The sequence below is a fragment of the Ochlerotatus camptorhynchus genome, unplaced genomic scaffold (genome assembly GCF_037179485.1).
Source record: "Ochlerotatus camptorhynchus isolate MF236.1 unplaced genomic scaffold, CSIRO-AGI_Acam_v1.1 ptg000158l, whole genome shotgun sequence".
Taxonomy (NCBI): Eukaryota; Metazoa; Arthropoda; class Insecta; order Diptera; family Culicidae; genus Ochlerotatus; species Ochlerotatus camptorhynchus.
This window is the reverse complement of record NW_027040648.1, coordinates 1,000,121-1,023,449: the sequence shown is the minus strand read 5'-3', so window position 1 is coordinate 1,023,449 and position 23,329 is coordinate 1,000,121. Positions and strand designations below refer to the sequence as shown.

At 39.9% G+C, this 23,329-nt stretch overlaps 1 protein-coding gene across 1 annotated transcript in view; it reads left to right on the top strand.

The window, feature by feature from the left end:
• The first annotated feature begins 7,826 nt into the window (after positions 1-7,826).
• Positions 7,827-23,329, top strand: part of Grip (Glutamate receptor interacting protein) — a 121,137-nt gene continuing 105,634 nt past the window's right edge. Inside the window, exon 1 of the mRNA XM_065222155.1 lies at positions 7,827-8,017. The gene's annotated coding sequence lies outside the window, so the exon portion shown is untranslated. The remainder of the gene's footprint in view (positions 8,018-23,329) is intronic.

Genomic DNA, 23,329 nt, shown 5'->3' with positions numbered 1-23,329 from the left:
GAATCATCGGCGGCAAATAGGGGAAAGTGGGGCAGTTTGGCCACCTTAAGAAAAATGCTCCATAACATAACGTAAAGCAGCAAATAAAATATCGTTTTCAAAGAAATCATTGATTTACAGTGTTAGAGTTTATGTCCCATTAGCAAAAGCTCTTTAAAATAACATTTTGATACATTTTTACTAGCATTAAAAAATGTTGGATTTGTAGCCTGCCAAATACTGTTGGGGTAATATGAGCACCCTATCGGGGTAATATGAGCAGTTGATATTATGTACTAGAGTTTTTTTTTAATAAACGAAATTACTCCATAGATGTTTTTGTGGTATAGCTAAATCATTGAACTGTGCATATCAATACAAATGGTTTTATTCAATCAACATTTTGATGAATTTTAGTAACCAGTTTCAGAAATTCAAACAATTAAATTCATAACAGGTTATAATCAAAGAACAAAAGCGATAATAATTCTGCTTAACATGAGTTAACAAACAATTAATTCATAGTTATTACGAAGAACAACTAATACAAGTCTTCGCACAAGACTTGTGGAACCACATGTGGCATTTGATGCATTTCTCCCAACCATTTCCATCTCCTGATGAGCTGAAACAGATGCCGCAACTCTCGCATAGTATGTCCCGTACATCCCTGTTCTCCTTCTGTCCTTTTCGTGTTATAGGTTTGCCTTGAGGACGCTTTCCACATACTTTTTCTGTTGCTTTCAGTTGGTTTATTTCCTTGGTAGCTTGCAATAACTTCAGCGCGTTTCGATGTGGTCTAGATGTCAATTCAGCAGATTTTTCTTTCTTTCTTCCTCTCTTTCGTTCCTTCAGCGCGATTTTAGGTAAAGGCCGGATTTCTAATGGCCCTATGGAAAACGATTTGTTTAACCCATTCAAGGATTTGGTTGAAACATCTCTTCTCTCCTCAACAGCTGCGTTGTTTGCAAAAACACGGCCTACGTCGTCGAAACCTAGAAATGGCGGTTCATCTTCGTCGTCTGACTGGTTATCGTTTCTCGATGCTTTTTCAGTTTCGTTATTTGAGGGTATGTCCGATACATCCGCTGATGCGAACGAAGGGTATGTCCGATACATCCGCTGGCACAAAGTCATCATCGGTGAATACTGACCTGTTGAACGGTACGATGCCAGTTTTGCGGAATCCATTTACTGCAACAGAGGCTGTCAAAGAGCGAAGATAAGCTTTTCCGAAAAGTGCACTTATTTCATTCAGTGTGATGACCTTGCCAGGATTCTTCTTTAAGTATGCCTCAATAACTTGCGATAAGTTAGTTTTAAGAGGCCCCATGAAGCTGACATCAAGAGGCTGCAGTTTGTGACTACAGTGTGGAGGTAGGGAAATCACCGTAACATAAGAACGCTTGGCATTATCCAGAAAATCTAGATTTTTTGTATGCGAAGCATGTCCGTCCAGTAGAAGCAGTACCGGGCTCTCCTTTGTAGGCCTTGTATGTGCCAAGAAGTGTTCGAACCATGCTGAAAAATCGGCAATTGTCATCCAACCCGACGTGTTACAACTGAATAACGTTTCCGGTGGCGCTCCCTTTTGTAGCAGTTCTGTCAGTCGTGCCCGCGGGAATAATAACATGGGTGGGATAAAGTGTCCGCTGTAGTCAGGACTCCTCTGTCTGCATTTATTCCTAAAGTCCATTAAAAACTGGAGAAAATGAGCCTTTAATGGATGAAATTGGTTGGAAATTGTCGAAGTTATGAAATTTTTTGTAAAATCATGGAAATTGAATGTTCCAAGATTGGCCGTTGTCCCGCTCCTAGGTTCATGCACCACTTCCAGTAAGCCTTTCTGCGGACGTGTACGCATACGGTGCATTTCACTAACACTACCAGCTGTCACGCAAAATTAAATGGGATATTTTCAACAATATAATTTACGCTAGTGTTTGTGAGACCGCTCGGCAAGAACCTAACGCAACCAACTCAATTTGACAGCTTTCTTTCTTTAACATTGCTTAACGATGTATACGACAAAACGTGAATTCAAGTGTAAAAATGATCCTCAAAAGTTTTGTTACGCGTGTGCCAAGTCGCCACTGGCAACTATATATTTACAAAATCGGTCAATTTCACTGCTTCGTTGCAAACTGCATACAGGCTTTATTTTAAAATTGATCCTGGAGACTTTGACGAACCGTGGATTCCAAAAGTATTATGTAGTTCGTGCAAAACGTGCTTGGCTAGGTGGATGTCAGGCGCAAGGTAAATTGATTTTTTGAATAACTTTCATATAAACAATTTATGTACAGCATGGTAGTGTCATAGAGGTAACTCTAAGACCACTGGGTCCCGAAGAAAATCATTATTATTTTTGGCTCACTCAGTACCAGAACAACGGTCCCAAGCAGTCCCAAGCTATTTCACTCACCCCTGCATGTTCTGCATGAATCCACACACCCCTGATGTTATCTGTCAAACTTTCATAGCGAATCAAAACAAACATAGTGTAGTAATAGAATTTCAACTAGAATAGGGTACGTTAATCGTTTGCTTGGGACCAATAGGCTACTAAAGTGGTGAGCCAATTTAAAATCGTTAGTTTCGTATTGATTGTTGCTATTAGTCCCAAGCAAACGATTGACGTCACCATTCTAGTCGAAATTCTAGTACTACGCAATGTTTGTTTTGATTCGCTATGAAAGTTTGACAGATAAAATGAGGGGTTATTGGTTTTCCTTATGTTTCAAGGGGTTAATCGATTAGCTTGGGATCGAGGAGAGTACCAGAGGTGAGCCAAAAAGATGAGCACGTTATTTCGGGACCTTCTAGTCTTAGAGTTATCTCTAAGCTCCCAAGCTAATCGATTCACCCCTCGAAACACAGGAAAATCCACGAACCCCTCATTTTATCTGTCAAACTTTCATAGCGAATCAAAACAAATATAGTGTAGTACTAGAATTTCGACTGGAATGGGGAACGTTAATCGATTTGCTTGGGACCAATAAGCTAGTCAAGTAGTGAGCCAATTTAAAATCGTTAGTTTCCACCGGTTGATAATACCCCGTACAGACTATGGCTTATATAATGTAATATAGGCTATCTTGCAATGAGCACTCATACATAGGATTTCCGATGAAAACTAGGCTGTGTTCCATTTGGTGAATTTTCTCTTAAATTTAAAATTTCGAAAATAAATTTAAATCCCTCTGTTGTTGATCGTCCGATTTTCGAGAACGTGTCTGTCAAAATTGATTCATCGTCTACCAGAAATAGCTTTGCTACAAGGGGAGAGGTGGCTGTCAAATACGAACAATCGTCGCCTACCTCGCATAACTGGTTCTAAACGACAACAAGCTATAAGTTCTCCGACTGATTAGGGCTGTGAACCATTTGTCGAGCTAAATTTAACTCGTGGTTAAAAGTGACATTTTGAAAGTTATTTTCTATGTTCGAAAATCCCTGTGCTGTCGCTCGACCGGTTTTCGAGCCACGGTTGTCAAAATTTAACTTCTTGTCTGTCAGAAATAACCATGCTCGGATAGCAGGGTTAATCGATAACTTTCCATCTGTCAAATTTTAACCAAAAGTTAAAATAATCCTCCAAATGGTTCAGAGCCTTAATGGATGACGGAGTTTGATGTCACTTTCCTTCAACCGTGTAAACAGCGGGAGAACGAAAGAGATGACAAATATGACTGAGCCTTACATATTGCATCTCAATGATGAATGTTCAGTAGGCCGATTTGACAGCACATCCCACCCCTGGTTTGCTAGAGTTGTAGGTTTATTTGGAACTTTTCCATCTGTAAAATTTAAGTGATAATTCACCAAATCCGGAGTGATTTGAGATTTGGGCGTAATTACTTTTGTAAACAAACGCTTTACTTGACGATTTCTCGCGAATGAAAGCTCAGTCTAGAAAATTAACAACACAAACAGGTAAAGGAATGATTCATATAGCATGTGGTGTAATTTGATTCCGAGATATAGCTTTTATTCGCGAGAAATCGGCGATTGACGTGTTTGTTTGCAAAAGCAATTACACCCAAATCTCGAAGTTCTCCGGAAATGGAACGCAGCCTAAGTTGAGGGCCGGCATAACGTCCTAGAAGGGACGAATCTATGACAATAAGTCGAGTGGACAAAAAGTTTACTGCACAAAAAGTTGAATGGACAAAAGGTCGGATTGAACTTAGAGGAACAAAAGGTCAAATGAACAAAAGATCGAATTTTACATAAAGGCCAAACGCAATGTGAACGGAAAGTTTGACAGTTGTCACAAATGACATAAAGATGCCTAACCGAAGTCGATTTGGTTGCAACAAGTTTTCAATCCGACAAATTGGCTTACTCAGATCGGGCTTTTCCGCTTCCGCTGTCATTGCGCTTGGGCCTTAAAGGTTGAATGGAAAAATGGTTGAAATGAACAAAAAGTCGAAGTGAACCAAAGTTCAAAAAACCCAACATCAAAATTAACAAAATATTGTTTAGACAATTTTCGCTCAGAGTTTAAAAGAATTTAAAAAATACTGTGCAAATACTACCAAAGAACAGCATTACAGAGAAAGGCAGTTATTTGTCTCTTAAATTGGAGTGACACACACAGATACTATTTGTTATCTTAATTTTTCAAATAATTGCTCAAGATTTAAAGATGAAAAATATTTGAGAGTTTGTCACCCATTTTATCCTCAAATAATTTGACCAGTTTGTCCATTTAGACATTTTTTACATTTCGACCTTTTATGCATTCGAACTTTTGTGCATTCGACCTTTTGTCCCTTTAAGTTCAATTTGTGAGAGAGAAGTCTGCAGTTGGTTCCCCCACCCACAAACTAGCGAAGTGGCTAGTCAAAGAGTTCCAGAGTATGCCGAATCAGTTCCAGAGTAAAGCAGTTAGTAAGACCCAGGAGTTCGCCCAGCAACTACAATCTTCAGGAGACATCAACGAGGACGAGATTATGGTATCTTTCGACGTCACAGCTCTTTTTCCCAGCGTACCGGTCAAGGAAGCGATCAACCATTTGGAGGACTGGCTATTAACACAATGAGAGGATGCAGCATGGAGAAACAAGGTTCGGACGTACCTTAAGCTGACCCGCTTTGTATGGAAGAGAACAACTTCTCTTTCCGAGGTAACTTCTACAAGCAGACGAAAGGAGCCCTAATGGGAAACCCCCTATGGGAAACCCCCTATGGGAAGGGGGTTCTTGTGTGAACTTTTCATGGCCAACTTGGAGACAATCCTTAAGGAGAAAGGACTATTATCAAACCGTTGGTGGAGGTTTGTTGACGATATCTTCAGCGTAGTTAAACGGGAAGCCCTTCCACAAATTTTAGATAAGATCAACAGAACTCACAAGGATATCAAATTCACTCACGAGGTAGAAAAAGACGGGAAACTCGCATTTCTCGATCTTCTAGTCATCAGGGAATCGTCATCATCTTCCTCGCTTCAATACGAAATTTACAGGAAACAAACAAGCACCAAAAGAGTTATCCCCTATACTTCCAACCATTCGTTCCAGCAGAAAATGGCCGCCTTTCACAACATGATTCATCGAATGCAGACTCTTTCACTCAGCGATACAGGAAAGCTTAAGGAATTACAGTACATCTTCGAAACAGTAAGACTCAACGGTTACAAGGCGACCACAATCCAGGCAATCATCGATAAAAAAGTGAGAATTCTGCAAAGGAGATTATTTACAACCCTCACCGTATCACCTGAACCATTGAAACGAGTGCCCGTTCCATTTAATCAAGATATTACTTGTAAGCTAAGACCACAGTTAAAACAATTCGGATTAGATTTAGTTTTCACCAGTAGACATAACCAGTTGAAATCATTGTTAGGATCCACTAAAGACCCAGTTAATGTTTTAGGTAAAGCAGGTGTATATAAAATAAGCTGTAATCATTGTAACAAAGTATATGTAGGACAAACCAAGAGAACTTTAGCAACTAGATTTAAAGAATATATAGCGGAGGTGAATAAGGCCAAAAAGCAAGAGGAAAAAGGCCTAATATATGATTTCAAATCAAAGGTTGCAGAACACATCTTCACAGAGGACCACCAACTATCGACGGAGGACATCACGATTTTACGGACCGTATCTACACCATGGAAATTGGATGTTGTTGAAAGCCTCGAGATCAACAAACAACGTAATTCAACTTTACTCAACAGGGATCCTGTTCCTACAGGAAATTTAATTTAAGTTTACCTAGTTTCTAAGTGAAAATGTACCTGTGTTAATATATATTCGGTAAATGCGATGTTTTTCTTCAGTCGAGTATTAGTACAAGACACTGAAGAAGTCTGCACATTGTAGACGAAATACGCGTATCTGTCAAGGATAAGCAAATAAGGTAGTGGAATTAAATGGAAATTACTAATCCTTCTCTCTCTCATTATACTATTATCTCATTCCACTAAGACGCCCACATTCATCAGGATTCAATTTTAACTTTTGTTCTTCGACCTTTTGTCCTACAGCCGAAGGAAAAAAGAAGCAGAATATTTAGAAAAGGTCCTTTGCTGTACACAGAAGTCGTACAGAACTGTCATTGGATTCGGAATTTGGACATTCGAAGGAGATAATCACCCCTATTCTGTATTTCGTTTCGAACGAAACGAAATACAGAATAGGGGTGAATAACGATTCGAAAAAGTTTTACAATCGACTCGCCGCGTTGTAGCACTATTTACAAACCGTTCATCGTTTTTCATTTTCCTCCAACAACTCCCCGCGATGTCTGCGATGGAAAGCCGAGTGGCAAAGAAAAACTAGAAAAACTTAATTTTCCCTCTTTCCATCATTCCACTATTCGTCTGCCTAGAAGGTTTTCCTCGTCGTCGTAGAATACGCTCTCGCATCCGCGCACCACCCACCAAACCGCTTTCTACCTACCCATCTGCTTGGGCTGGCTGGTGCTGGTTGTTGTGTGAAGGAATGCTTGCCAAAAAATCACAGCACCCGTCGCACGCTCGCTCTCTGCACGGTCGATGAGATCGACTCAAAATTTAGTGATTTTTCTCTCTAAATCGCGCACTCTGGAAGAAAAACATATTTAAACAAAAATCAGTATCGCTTAAAAACCCGCCAAACGAAATCGTAGGGTCTCCACTTTCATATGATACTAATGCGGAAATGTTCTATCGGGGGGTCCAGAACAATTTTTTGGCGTAAATCCCGTTCAACAATTAACTCTATCAACCATTGAAGCCCAGCAAACGTATGGAAAAATGACACCCGATAGGACATTTTGAAACTAGCCTCAAACGAAAGAGTGACACCTAAGTTTTCGTTTGGTAGGTCTTTCAGCGATACTGATTTTTTATAATAATATACTAGAGACACCTAGAGACACGAGTGCCTAACCGTGGTTACTCGTTGACTGAGTAATCGCTCACGTCAAAAATCTGCTCGAATATAAGGAAAATAGACGAAAATTTTACTCAGCCTAGGAGTATACTAATAGACTGAGTGAAACCTCTATCGATTTTCCTCATATTCAAACACTTTTTCCTGGAAAATCTAGGAAAACTTTACACGCTCTAGGAGTGAACGAAACTTAAACTTGAGGTGGTTCATTCGACCGTGTATCTCTCACGCGTCAACATTTCTCTCCGTCGCTTCTCAGTCTCTTTGCGGATTTTCCGCCGCTTTTCCATTGCCTACTGCAGCAGCAGCAGCGGCATAATATCGTCTCGACGACGGCATGGCCCACTGTGAGAGAGGGAAAACGAGAGTCGTCCGTCGACGATTGAATCACATTTTTCCCGTTCAGCGCAGCGCATCCGTTGTTGTTCAGAGCAGCAGGAGGATTCAGTTAGCCAGTCAGATAAATTTCGGCACTCGGTCGGCGCGGTAGCAGCAATTTTCGCTCAAGTCGCGCGGAACGTCGCTCGTATGCGGTGTGTGTGCGCGCGTGTTTGTGTGAGTTTGGCTTAAGAACACACTTTTCACGCGATAAATTATTCGGATCTTTTCTGCGGAAGGAATTCGGGCAATTTGTTCGATATCGTTGATAGAAGGTGCTTATCGTCGTCAGTGCGGATATCGCGTGGTGTCAATTTCATTTGAACGTTAAATTGCGAAAGTAGCCAGGGTGGATTTAAAGAAAAATCTACCATCCGATTGCGTTGGAGGAGTGCGAGGTGAAGCTTCGCTTGTGTTTGTGCTTGGTGATCGTGACACGCCGTGTCACAACTTGTGTATGGGATTTGTGGAGTGAGGAGATGTGCGAAGCGAATACTTTGCGCCAGTTTTTCCTGTGGTCGTGAACGGTGAAAACGTTCTTTTGGGACTGTGTGGATTAGATGTGTTGTGATGAAGTTTGCCAAAGGGTGCATTTGCGGTGAAGATTTGTGATTTTCAGAGATTTTTGTGAAACTGCTGCATTAATAGATGGTTGGACATTTCGAACAGCTTGAACAGCATAAAGAACTGTAAGCATTTAACAATTTGATTAGACTGAAGAAAATTAGTTATATTTTATTGGTTTCGCTGAGGAATCTGAGCAATTCAGTTGTATCATAATCGCATAGAAGTTTATTCTATCGTTGAAATCAGAATTGCAGTTCCTGACTCGGTCGTGAACTCTAGAAGTAATGAAAAGTTGTTCATGATTTCATAAGTCCTGTTGAATCACACGCGCTTTGAAAATCATAATCTTGGTGGCTACCCCCACTTTCTCTTGTGTTATGGGAATTTGTAAACGGGCCTTGATGTTAATACCGTTATTATCGATACAGTTGAAAACCGGAAAAAAAACCCACTAGCGACTATCGATTTAACTCTCGTTCTATAAGTTATACATAGTGTCGCTGTATTCGCACAATGTTGCGCTATACAGCGCATTACTTCCGATACATACAGAATGAGAGTAAAATCGATTGTCGCTAGTGGGGTCTTTTGGACTTTCATTTTCATATTGATATTTAAGATCCTCGGATGGAACTACATTTTATTTTATTTTTGTTGAGAAAAAAAAAAAAGAATTAGATTTTTACAAAGCAATTCTAGGGATCACACCAAGGTCGAGTAACCCAGAGGTGGCTAAAAATCACCTTAATTAAGAATAAAAAAATAAGAGTTTTGACTCAACTCTAACTCATTTGTGACAGTTCAGAGTAACATTTTTAAGTAGCTCTGTGGAGAATTCCATGGCGATTGTAAAGAGTCTGTGAGTTCCAGGATCCGTGTAAAATGCCAAGGAATTCTGCGAAAAGCTTTAAGGCAATTCCGAGGATAATTCCAACGGTTTTTCGGAAAGAGTTTTTAGAAGATTTTAAGGAGAATTCCATGTGAATTTTCAGAAGAATTTAGAGAATAACTCCAAAATAATTTTCAACAAAATTTCAAGAAAATTCTGATGTGAAATAAAAGAAGTTTTAGTGAATTATTAGAAGGAAAAAAAATTTAAAATTCAAAGATAATCTTAGGACGAGTTTCAGACTGAGGAGTAATCTTTAGAGATTTTCTGAACTTTTTTAAATAAATTTTCAAGAGATTCCCAGAGATAATCTCAAATTGATTTAAGAGGAATCCTGAAAAAAAAACTCTGTTAAGGGAAATGATTCTAAAGGAAATGCATGAGAACAATCGAATAGAATCACGTACAACGCTTTCAGCGAAATTTCAAGGTAGTTAGACAAATCTTGAAAACATCGAACGCAAAAGCAAATTCAAGATCTAGGAAAAATTCTGTTGTCTCAGTTTAACCTAGTGATTAGACTGTTGCAAAATTTGAAATTTTCGCTCCACAGTGTTCAAACGGGTTCAAATCGGGTCCTGATTAGCCTCCGAAAGTTTAAAATCATTTGATAAGAAACTGACTTGGCACAAACCATTTGAAGTTTATATGGAAATTTTTGTTCATTGTCTTCCAGCCTTTTTACATATTGTGCTGTTAACAAATCCTTTTGCTATTCTTATGGGAATTTTTATCAGCTACAACTTTGCAGAAAATCGGTTTTCCAGATAAACGTCAAATTAAATAGTTATTAATTGTTTAAGAGATTGATAATCTTATGGCAAGATTAAGCAACTGTTTTGTGGGCAACACTGTATTCTGCAGTGTGACATAGTCATAAACACCAATGTTGCCTGTTGAACAGTTGATTGAGCATAATCATAAGACATCAGTGATTTGAATCATTAATAATTTTTGTTTCTTACATTATATCGAAAAGTGGTCTTCAACAAAGTTGTAGCTGGGAAAATTTTCAACAAGCTTAGTTATCATTTTCTAAAGTAGAGTGAATTGGTGAATTTTGAGATAGATATGAACCGTAATATAAGTAATTCCCATATAAACTTCAAATGGTTTGTGCCAAGTCAGTTTGTCACTAAATGAGTTCAAATTTTGGGAGGCTAATCAGGGCCCCATTTGGAACCGTTTGAGCACTGTGGAGCAAACATTTCAAATTTTGCATCAGTCTACAAGTGATCCCTTCAGCTCAATCGCATTCGGTTTTATGCTTAAGATAAATATACCGCACAAACGGGAAAATTGCTTTGATTCTGAAAAAAAAAACGGGAAATTGATAATCGGGATTTACTGGTCAAATAAAAGTACATCGTATGCCTCCATCATGGCAGGACGGCCTGACATTTGGGTCTTACCGTGCGATCAGGCGAATTGGCGAGCTTTGTTGATAACTTGGGTTGTCCACTCACGGATATATTCCCAGTTCCCTTGAGAAGGAGCCGTTCATTAAATGCGTAACGAAGATGCTTAAAATTGTCATACAAATTACAAACAATTGTCATACAAATTATGTCGACACTTGACAAATCCTTAAATTCACTGGATATACGATTTTTAATTAGCGTTCTTTTGACGTAGGACTACGTCTGTGATTTCTATATGGGGGTACACTTTGTAAAAACCGAAAATGGCACATGTAACAACATTATGAAAGATTTTGAACGTTAATAACTCAGCTGCCCTTGGACCAATTTCAATACAATTTATCACCAATCGATCAGAAATATTTCTACGCAGCTTTAAGACTTGATCATTTTTCAAATTGTCACTATTGAAAAATGCACGAATGTGAAACTGTTGCTATGATATTTAAAATTATCATCGATTGCCTAAGAAAAGCGATTTCCCTAACACAGATTTCAAAGTTGAATTGCATCCGGTCTCACCAAACGGTGTTTATTCAATCCTTTTTCATCTTTCATAAAAATAGATTTTTGGGAGCAAATTGCAGTTTGGGACTTTTTTGATCCGCTAATGCACAATGTGTAACTTTTTCCTAATGCAACAGGAAGGTTAACTAGAAACACAGGAATTTTCAAAAAACATCAGAAAAGTTCTGAGATCTTCAGGGAAGCCCGCAGAACTTAATAAAAGTTTTGAGGATTTTAAGAACTTTCCGACACACAATGGTTCATATAGGAAAATAGTTGGCATCAATTATTATTAGGCTCGTATGGCCTTGAATTCTTTAATTAACAAATATTTGCTTGTGACAAACATTCAAATTTGCACTCTAGACTAACATTTCAATATGGCGTAAAGCTGAACATTATATGTTTTTCCCTTCTTACAAAGAGTAGATATATATATACCGTTCTTGTTCCTCAAAAATCACTGCACCAAATTGAATGCACCAGCCGCAAAATGAAAAGTACTATGATCCCATAGAATGTTATCGAATATTTTTGAAATTGGACAACTGGTTCAGAGGATTAGATAGGATTAAGTTTTTGTAAATATTGACCTTCAAACCATATATGACGAAAAACGTGTTCAACCCACATTAAATCACGCACCAGATCTTAAAAATAATCAATAATCAATCAGACTTCCCGAGTAGCACACTTCCGTTAATAAAAGTTGCAGCAATTTGTTTATGACTGAAATAAGTCGTAAAGAAGTTTCTACAACCGATATGTGACAAGCGTGCTACTAGGGTTTAATATATGCCAGATGGCGTAGCGGTTCGTTCTGGGGCCCTCACGCAGAAGGACTGGGTTTAATTCTTCCAACAGCTCCAATACTACTACTAATACTGATAAATCAATACACTTCATAGTTGCCTTTAGAAATAACTTTCACTAACACATGACTTTAGAATTAACATTCATATAAGTGCGAACTAAATGTATAATTGGTGTACAGGACAAAAACCTTTTTTAATTTATTTTCTGAAAGTTCCGTTCAAGCTCCACCAGAAGCTGCTTAGAATGCTCTTCAATTATGGTACCGGAACTTTCAAGTTCAAGGGTGCTTAGAATTCTATAGACCACCTTCTTCCAAGCTGCTTAAGCCACAAATAGCCTTTTATCAGAACTTTTGGTTACTTGGGTGGTCTGAGTCTAAAATAAGCCTGCCATTCACATGCTTGCATTTCTTCTTCTTCTTCTTCTTCTTCTTCTTCTTCTTCTTCTTCTTCTTCTTCTTCTTCTTCTTCTTCTTCTTCTTCTTCTTCTTCTTCTTCTTCTTCTTCTTCTTCTTCTTAGTCGGTCTCTGTTCCGTAATCTAGTGCCAATCACCGACGGACATCGATTGTCATCCATTGACGGCAATCGAATGTGCAGGAAGGCAGCTTCCACACCTGCGTAGGATATCGCTCCCATTCAACACACATGGGCCAAGACCAACGGCTTTACTTCCCTTCCGAAGGAAGGCGTGACCAGTGATTTTTATGCCTCAGAAAAATCCCACCGACCTCGGCTGGGATTGAACCCAGACCCACCTAGGTTTTAACTCATGATCAAAAGCTGAGCTAGAAACGAATTATTCGTCGCGGTTTCGAAGGAATTCTTGAACCATTACCTTAATATGACTCATAAAGTGGCGCACAACGGTCTCGTACATTGTTGTGGCGATTTTTCCCCACAAATTTTTCATCAGAGCTGCAGTGATGGCTGTACCTTTTACCTTCAGTTTCCTCTTCATGATTGCCCCGAGGATTGCCCAGTAGTTTTCAATGGGCCTGAACTGGGGACAATTGGGCGGATTGAGGATTTTCGGGAAAAAAAACTGGACTCCTAAGCATTGTACCATTGTTGTACTTCCCGACTTGATGAAGGGCAGAATTCGCTTCTAGAGACATTCGGTTTTGTAAACCTCCGAATTCATCATTTTCTCAGTGACAAAAACCTTTCTCTTCTGGCCGCAGCCAATGCGCAAATTATCCGCAAAAACAAATTTGAATCTCCCAGGGACACCTCCTCGAGCCTTCGCCTTGTAAAATTTTGGTCCTGGAAGCTGTCCGAAGTCGGCCATTTCATTATCCATAAGTATGCACCCACCGGGCTTGGTCAGCAGGTTGTCATACAGCTTTCGAGCACGGGTGCTAGCTACGGTATTCTGCTTGAGTGATCGATTTGGTTGTCTACTGGCGCAGTATGTCCACCAACGAACCGACATGCCACTGGAGCATTTCGTTTGTCCACAATTCGAATTGTCTAACGAGCGATTCGCGCTTTCAAACGGGCGATCAGATTTGTCAAACGAGGTGAGACGCAAACGTAGGCAATATTAATTATACGTGGGTTCGTGTCCTTGCTCATGGTATGACGAGATCGGATGAGTAGATGTCGGTAGTGTTTCACGTATTTTAAATATGACGTCTTGGGCACGAATTTGAAAGTAGCTTGTATGAGCTTTCACGTCGGTTCGTCGGTGGTATGCCTGTAAGCCTTCGCGGAAGCGAATTTCCTGCACTGTACTACGGGCGGCATCAAACTTTTTACTCAAATCGCGATCGGGCATACCTGGTTTGCTACTGAAGGACCTCACGACCTTTCCATGGAGCCAGGCATGGAAAATCATTTGCATTCATTTCATACATTCATTTACATTCATTTGCCTCTATTTTTTCATCAACAGCATTCTGCAAAATGATGTATAGATCTGTATCTCCTATGCATCACGAACTAGAGCGGGTAGAACTTGTTACTGTTTTTCAGTGAATGTAAAATACATTCACTGAAAAACAGTAGTGGCTTCTGTTCGCTCTGCTTCGTCATGCATAAGAGATACGGATTTGACTTGTTAACAATAGTTGTAGCTAATAACAAAACCTACAAAAGTTCTATACATCATTTTGTAGAATGCTGTTGAAAAAAAAAGTTAGGGGCAAATGAATGTAAATGAATGCACGAAATGAATGCAAATGATTTTCCATGCCTGCATGGAGCTGACGGTTGGCAGTTCCACTCCGGTGTTCACTTTGAGGCTTCCGATTCGTCGTCAAGGTTTCCCTGTACGTTTTGAGCACGTGCCTTACGGTGTTTCTAGGAAAATTCAACACTTTAGACAGCTTGGACGAGGACCTCGATGGATTTTCCAGGTGACTGTGCACGATTTTTTTTTCTTCGCTCCTCTTGTGTGGTGGCTGTTTTCAAAACAAGAGCGTTTTATGAACTGTTGTTGAACCCTACATGAGAATCACATAGCTCTTATGTGAAAAGTACGATGGAAAAAATCTACGTATGTTTTCACGTAGCATTAACGTGAAAATTATTCTGAGTGTAGCAGCGAACATATGAGTAATTTTCATTTATTCAAATCGGAAACTCTCACGTCCAACCGGTTTGCTTTTTGGGCTGGAAATGTTCTAAACGTTTCTTTCATTGATTTTCTCGTTGCATTACTACAGTTAAGTGAACAATTACTCCTATTTTTTTCAAAACAGAGGGTTGCATTAGCTAGCAAAAGCAACATCGAACGCACCGAGAAACCTCTCTTTCTCTTTTGATAATAACAACTCGGTTGAGAGAAAATGGATTAAAAGAATCGATCAATGCAGTTATGCCAAGGCACATTAGATCCGGATCGGACGCGTTGCGGCAAAGTGACAGCTAAATCTATTGTCTAACTGTCAAATTTACGTCAACGCAACGCAAACGGATCTAATGTGGGTGGCCCTTTAGGCCCTTACGATTCTGAACACTAGAATATATTAAAAAGTTCATCGAGAGATTTGACTTCGGCATGACTTGGGTTCGAAAAATTCGTCTCTACTAATACCCTGTTCTCATTACGCTCTATATCTACTTGAAGGAAACACGGCTTTAGTAGTGAACGATTTATTTGAGAATGAAATTTGAAAGTTACCGAGAAAAGTTATATATTGCTTCGATCTGGTTTAGGTCCACGGTGTTGCTACGATCGGCGAACACTCCTCAACACTGGACTTCCAATCCGCTCATCACCCGAAGCTTGGCCATCCGGATCCCTCCTATCGGTTTCGTTAGCAGATCAACAGTCATTTGCTCGGTTGGGCAATAGACGAACTGGATATCACCTTTCTTATTTGTCTGTCGCTGAATTTTTCGGATTCCAGCATTTTTACTGCACTCTGGTTGTCTTCGTAGATAACGGGATTCTGCTGTTCTTCGCCGAGATCACGTAACAAACGCTTGAGCCACAATATCTTCTGTGTGGCTTCGGAGAGCGCCACGCATTCTGCCCATGTGGTGGATAATGACACAGGATTATTTCGTGCACGCCCAGCTGATGGTACCATCATTGAATTTAATCCGGAGTTGGACTTTCGGTCTTCTCTGCATTAGGCCCTATCCGCATCCGAGAAATTGATCAGGCCTTTCTGTTCGTTGTTGCTGCTTACTCGTAACCAGTGGTCCCTGGTTCCATCCAGGTAGCAAGCTACCCGTTTGAGCTCGTTCCAGTCGGTTTGTGTAGGGCAGTTTGTTTTCCTGCTGAGGATGAAAACCACTGCCGATATGTCCGGTCTTGTATTGACCGACACAAATAGCAACTGACCAACTACCTTTTTTGATTTTGATTTTTGATTTTGATTTTGCGAGACAGAAGGGGGTCTTATGAAGGCCAGATCTCAAGTCTCAAGGCCAAATTCCAGAACTTGAGTGGAACATGGTTCTCGCGTCAGACTAAATATAATGTCTAAAATGAACCACATGCCCCAACCAACCCCTAGAACGGCTCCCATACACTCTCCATGCTGAATCGTGAGTCCCCCCTTTTCCCATATCATTACATGCAAAATAATAACCCGATGCAGGTCAATTGAATATGCCTAATTGAATTAGTTGCAATGATAGTGTTAACAGTAATGACAGTATAATATAGTAATTTAATAAAATGAATATTTACCTGTTAATAATGATCGAGGTTGGTGAAAAGTATGGGAAGTTGTTAGTAGATTTTACCATCACATAGTTAGTCGAATCCTTGGAAACCATCATCCTCGTCTTCAGAGAAACCTCTGAAATCCAGGATGTTCAGTTGCTCATCGCTACTTGAATCGCTGAGAGTAACTTCCGAGTCTTCGTATTCTGATTCCACCATTTCAGTGAACAATCTTGTCGTGGCTGATTTGAACTCACTTCTGTTATTAGCCACCTCTTGCAATAATCCACCGATCGACCGCTTCTTTCTACATCCTGCCTTGCGCTGGTTTTCCAAGTGAAGCAGGGTCTTCCATCTTTTTTCTTCTCCGGGATCCTATACTCTAGGGCTTTCCTGATAATCCCCTGAGGTGCGCTTCTAACGACGTGTCCATAAAAGTTTAGACGAGAAACCCTGATTTTATTGTTTATGGTTCTTCCTTCCAACTCCCGTACAGCTATATACTGTGAATCAGACTGTTCATTGTTCGGTGAAGTCTCTACATTGACTAATTGTTGTTCTTGTGGTTGTTGCTGCTGTGACTGTTCCATGTTTTCAGATTCTTCTCCTTCACAAGACCCTGCATTACTCCTGCTCAATCTTTTTAGTGTAGACAACATCGTGCTCTCCATTCTACGGAGGGAGTTCCTATTACTTTTCAGTACCGTTGCCACTTCCATTGAATACGTCACTACCGGCGTTATCAAAGCGTGATACAGTTTCTTTATCACAGGCCATCTTACTGGGTGTTGTCGCAAAAAACCGCATAGTGTATGGAAGGCTTTGTATGCTTTCTTTATTCGATCTGATGTTGTCTGTTTCCGGGTTAGACTGCTGGTAATCGTTGCTCCCAGGTATGTCAGTTTCGTTACTAGGGTTAGTTTGTATTTTCCAAAATCATATGTCTGGTCTGGGTTAACGTTCCTTATATTGTACGGGTCCCTAAACAGTACTTTGGTTTTGGAGGTATTTATTTCCAAACCAATCGATGCTAATAATGGTTCCAATACAGATAGCAGATGTTCGACTTCGTCAATATTTTCACACAAAAACAGGAGGTCATCAGCATATGCCAGAATGAGCGGTAGTACGATACCAACAATCAATACGAAACTATCAATTTTAAATTGGCTCACTACTTGACTAGCCTATTGGTCCCAAGCAAACGATTAACGTAGCCCATTCTAATCGAAATTCTAGTACTACGCAATGTTTGTTTTGATTCGCTATGAAAGTTTGACAGATAAAATGAGGGGTGATTGGTTTTTCCTATGTTTCGAGGGGTGAATCGATTAGCTTGGGACCGAAGATAGTACCAGAGCTGATCCAAAAAGTTGAGCACGTTATTTCGGGACCTTCTAGTCTTAGAGTTACCTCTATGGTTCCACTGCTTGTTGTTTTGCTTCTTCAAAATAAAACATGTGAACTGTCAAATTAAGCGGGTTGCCAAACATATCATTATAAAAATATTCAGTCTGATGGCACTCTTGGCACTGCCGGCACACTGAGACAAAAGTTGGCGCAAAATAAGTGTGTAGAGTGACCACCCCTTGTAGTGAACTTTTCACTGTGAACACCAAACAAAAATAAAAAAAAACCTGATATTTAAAAATATATATATATACATAGCTTTTTTATGATTTTTTGTAACTATGCTTGTAACACGTTTTGGGCCATGGCATGATGTGTATTTACTTATAGATGAAACATCATAAATTTTGAGCTGTCGCATGGTACCAGTATATGAGGTTTAGGAAGTACCGTTTTTGGGGCCCTATCGAAACTTAAAGGGTGATACGGTCAAAATTTGGTCAAGGGAAAACGCGTGTAAATCGGTGAAATCGTTTATTTAAAAAATCAAATTAAATTTCTTTTTCAAGTTCAATTAGTATAAAATTCAGGAAAAATATTCAGTTAGGTTTCCGCTTTTCCAAATCCGAATTGCCGGGCCTTATGCTTGACCCCTGCCATCAGATTTTGTACAGCCACCTTGTCCACCTTCTTCGCCGCAGAAAGCCAGTTTGCCTTGAACTGCTGCTCGCCCTTAGCAGTTTTTTTGGTCTTTTTTAGGTTCCGCTTGACAATAGCCCAGTATTTCTCAATTGGGCGGAGCTCTGGCGTGTTGGGAGGGTTCTTGTCCTTGGGAACCACCTGCACGTTGTTGGCGGCGTACCACTCCATGGCTTTTTTACCGTAATGGCAAGATGCCAAATCCGGCCAAAACAGTACGGAACAACCGTGTTTCTTCAGGAAAGGCAGCAGACGTTTATTCAAACACTCTTTCATGTAAATTTCTTGGTTGACAGTCCCGGAAGCTATGAAAATGCTGCTTTTCAAGCCACAGGTACAGATGGCTTGCCAAACCAGATATTTCTTTGCGAACTTTGACAGTTTCATGTGCTTGAAAACATCTGCTACCTTTCCCCTTCCTTTTGCCGTATAAAACTCCTGTCCCGGAAGCTGCTTGTAGTCGGCTTTGACGTAGGTTTCGTCGTCCATTACCACGCAGTCAAACTTCGTCAGCATCGTCGTGTACAGCCTCCGGGATCGCGGTTTGGCCGTCGTATTTTGTTTATCATCGCGATTTGGAGTCACTACCTTCTTGTAAGTCGGCTCGTTTTTTGGCTCGATGCACGGTTGTAGACGATACAACCAGCTTATTTGCGGCATCTCGGAGAGAGAGGTTAGGGTTTCGCTTGAAACTACCGGCAACTCTCTTTGTCGTCTCAGTGGCTTCCGGTTTTCGATTTCCCCCCGATCCAGACTTCCTGGCTGTCGACAAACGTTCCCCAAACACTTTAATTACATTTGTAACTGTTGATTTGGCAACTTTTAGCGATTTTGCCAACTTTGCGTGCGAGTAGCTCGGATTTTTGCGATGCGCGAGCAAAATTTTGATACGCTGCTCTTCTTGCTTGGACGGCATTTTGACAACTGAAGAGTGAATTCCAAAATCAAAATAGGAGCAACATTCTACACACACACACCTTTAAAATGAGGGGTGTTCAGGTTTTTTAAATGCAAAATTGAAAGAAATACGTCAAGTTGATATTGACCAAATTTTGACCGTATCACCCTTTATTCTGGTTGTCCAGATGTGGCCAGATCCACCTGTTTGTTCGTGGCATGATGTGTATTTACTTCTGGATGAAAAATCATACATTTTGAGCCGTCGGATGGTACCAGTACATGAGGTTTTGAAAGTTGAACACGACAAAATACGGAGCATTAAAAACGCTGGCATTAAGACATGTTTTGAGTAATTTTGTTTCAAAATTTCACTGAATCAAGCTAAGCGTTTATAGATTCACAATAGGCATTGGTTGTCAGTATAAATTCATTTGTTTACATCATGGCTTCACAGGAGCAAGCACGTCGTGATTCAATCATCCGCTCGAAACGAAAATCCTGGTCTATCCACTCCTGGCAGTTTTCGATCAAATTCCTGGGCAGACATTTTATACCTCGATTGACCGGAAGAAAGTAAAATCAAAAAGAAGTGGAAATTCCCCAAAAAGTTCCTTGTCTGGCAAGTAATGTGCAGTTGTGGGCCGAAAAGCGAAACTTTCGTTACCTCTGGGACCATCAAACAGCAAAATTATTAGGAGGAGTGCCTACTTTTCTGGTGCAGCATGAGGTGGATTGCCGGACTTGGCAAGCTGCCACTACTCAAATTCCATCCAACAGAGACAGCTAAAATGGCGTCACAGTGGTTCCCAAGGAGAGGAGTCCGGCCAATATTCTGGAACTAAGGCCAATTGAGGAATACTGGTCAATTGTGAAGCACATACTGAAGAATAAGGGTGGAACTGCAATTGACCAGAAGGATTTCAAGCGGAAATTGTAAGAAATTTCCAAAAACTTGTTCTGAGATCTTCAGGGAAGCCCGCAGAATTTCAGAAAAGTTTTGAATATTTTAAGAACTTTCCGAGGGGGGCGTCACATCTAAAGCGCAATTCTAGATGCTCTAAAAAGCTCACACTAGCGAATCAATCTACGAAAAATCTTCTTTCATTTCTCGCATCTACTTGCATCGTCGTCATCTTTTTGCAGGAAATCTGCAGAATCTACTCAGTGTGCGTGCACCTAAGTACAGCAAAACAAAATCTGTCCTGCATCTTAGATAGAGTCACCCCCTCGGTACTTTCATTATTTTCAGGGATGTTCCGAGTACTTGAAGGATGATCAGAAAAGCTTCAGCGCAGATACATTAATCAATTTCAGGAACTTTCAAGAACTACCGAGGAATAATTCAATAATTATTATGGAAAATTCCAAGAATTTCAGGAATGTTCCCTGCATTTCAGGAATATTGCGAGGTCTTAAGGGAAGATCCATGATCATCAAGAAAATTGTTGGCACGTTGGAGAAGTTCCGAGAACTTCTTGAAAATTAAGGGAAATTACCATCGAGAAACGTAAACTTCAGGCAAGTCCAAAGATGTTTAGGGAAGTTTAGAGATTTTCCAAGGAAGTTTAGAAAATTTTAGGAACATTGCAGGAACTTAAGAGCTGTTCCATTAACTTCAGGAAAATTGCGGGAATTTAGAAAAGTTCAGAAACATTCTGGAAGGTATGAGAAATTTGTTGAAGTTAAGAGATCACGGCAGTTCCAATAACTTCACAGATGCACCGAAAACTTCTGAAAAGTCTAAAGCATGGCCCACTTAGTAATGGAACAACATTATTTGGGTCTATTTCGGGTTTAAAAACGGGTTTCACTCAAGTGCATAGTATTCTTTATCGTTTAAGAAAAAAATACGAAATGAATCTAGGGGCAAGCCAGCTGTACTCCGAGCTAATATTTTTAAATCGAGTAAATTTGAGTTGCTCATAATTACTCAAAAGTGATCAAAGTAGTCCTATGTCAACAAGTGAAAACAGGTTGAATAATCATCGATGGCTATCCAATGAACTCTTGTGATTAGATTCCGGAGCCGATTCCGGATATGGTGGATGATACTGTTCTTATCCTATCAGCAAGGCAGCCTATAGTGTACCGTAAATTAAAGCGAGATGGCAGTTTGGTAGTGGACTGGTATGGCAGTTTCGTGGCTATGTGGAACAGGTCCTAATATGATCCTTCTGATTATATCGGTCATTGACAGAACCGATAAGGAGATACCTTCTTAACGGTTAGGGGCGTCGGCTAAGCATTGCAGAATCCTCAGCCCAATTTTCAGTAATATGGAGACCCAGACAACCAGTAGTCGTATAACAATGTGCAGACAGTATCATAAATTGCTACAGTTTAAGTCAAAATCGCATATAAGAATGGCATACATCGCATTATGTTTAATTTAAATCGTATAGAATGCAAATTTCCGACCTATATGCAATGATTCATTTTTCCGTCGTACTGTATCACAAATCAAATCGGGTTACATCGTAAGACTTTTCAAAGTGAATTTGTTATTACAGATTAAATCGTATATGATGTTAAATCAACTCGTTTAAAATTAAATTTAAATTTGCACGTATATGGCCTCCACTTTTGTACGTATAAGCCAATTTTTTGCATTCTATACGATTTGTCGGTTTGTATATATGTTTGTATATCACGAAAACAACTTTGAATATACATGCATTCTGGTTGTCTGGGGAGCAATAATAAATAAGATTTCATCCCAACGTGATTACCCGAGTAACCAAAAGTTCCGAATTCAACGATAAAACTCACTTCCAAGTTCCATAAAGTTCAAATAAAGTTCCGACAGAATCTTCAAGTTCCATAAAGTTCGAATAAAGTTCTGGCAGAACTTTTAAGTTTCATAGAGTTCAATTAAAGTTCCAAAAGAACTTTAAAGTTCCATAAAGTTCAAATAAAGTTCCGACAGAACTTCAAAGTTCAATAAAGTTCAAATAAAGTTCCGACAGGACTTTCTTTTTTTTTCCTTTGGTTTGTTTTTTCCGTCGATCTTGTTTTCCGTGCTGAGCACCAATGCTACCGACGTGCCAGGAAGGCAGCTCCCACACCTGGACCCTACCTATCGACCCATCAACTCATGAACCGGGGACCAACGGCTTTACTTCCCATCCGAAGGAAGGCGTGATCAGAGATGTTATGCCTCAGAATATCCCGGCGGCGCCGACTGGGATTGAACCCAGGCCTGCTGGGGTGAGAGGTAATCACGCTTACCACTACACCACCGGCGCCGTTAGACAGGACTTTCTTCCCAAGAAACCAAAAGTTCCGTATTCAACGATACAACCCACTTTAAAGTTCCATAAAGTGCATATAAAGGTTCAACACAACTTTCTGGCTACTTTAGAAGCTATAGAAAGCACACGAGGAATTTCAGGCTTTTGAAGTTCAAAAAAAGTTCCACAAAGCACCTCTAAGCACTTCTTAGGAACTTCAGGCAAAGCTGAAAACATGACCACAACAAAGCTCCGAACAAGTTCCCAGTGGACCTTCTTAGCAACTTTAAAATATATTAAAAGTTCCCTGTGGAACTTCTTAGCAACTTGAAAGTTTCTAAAAAGGTCCGTCATATCCCACATGAAGCAATCCGCATATCAATATTCCATCCAAACGTAAAAAAAAAAATAAAGAGATTTCCTGGATTCTAACCCTTGTATTTGGCATGTGATCTACGAACGCTAACCACTGCGCCACAAGTGTGTTGGAATACAATGCGGGCAAACACCAATGTAAAATTCATCAAGGTGTTGTGTTTTGTATTCAAGTCAGTCAGCTGGTACTGAAAACTCCAACAGCTCACTTTAATATATCTCAGATGGCGTAGAAGGACTGGGTTTAATTCTTCAAACAGCTCCAATACTACTACTAATACTGGTAAACCAATACACTTCATAGCTGCATTTAGCAATAACTTTCATAAAGACCTGACTTTAGAATTAACATTCATATAAGTGCGAACTAAATGTATAATTGGTGTAAAGGACAAAAACCTTTTTTAATTTATTTTCTGAAAGTTCCGTTCAAGTTCCACCAGAAGCTGCTTAGAATGCTCTTAAATTATGGTACTGGAACTTTTAAGTTCTTATAACGACTTAAAAATGAAGCTGCTTAGAATTCTATAGACCACCTTCAACCAAGCTGGTTAAGCCACAAATAGCCTATTATCAGAACTTTTGGTTACTTGGGTGGTCTGAGTCTAAAATAAACCTGCCATTCACATGCTTGCATTTCTTCTTCTTCTTCTTCTTCTTCCATTTATTTAACGTCGGTCTCTGTTCCGCAATCTAGTGCCAATCACCGACGG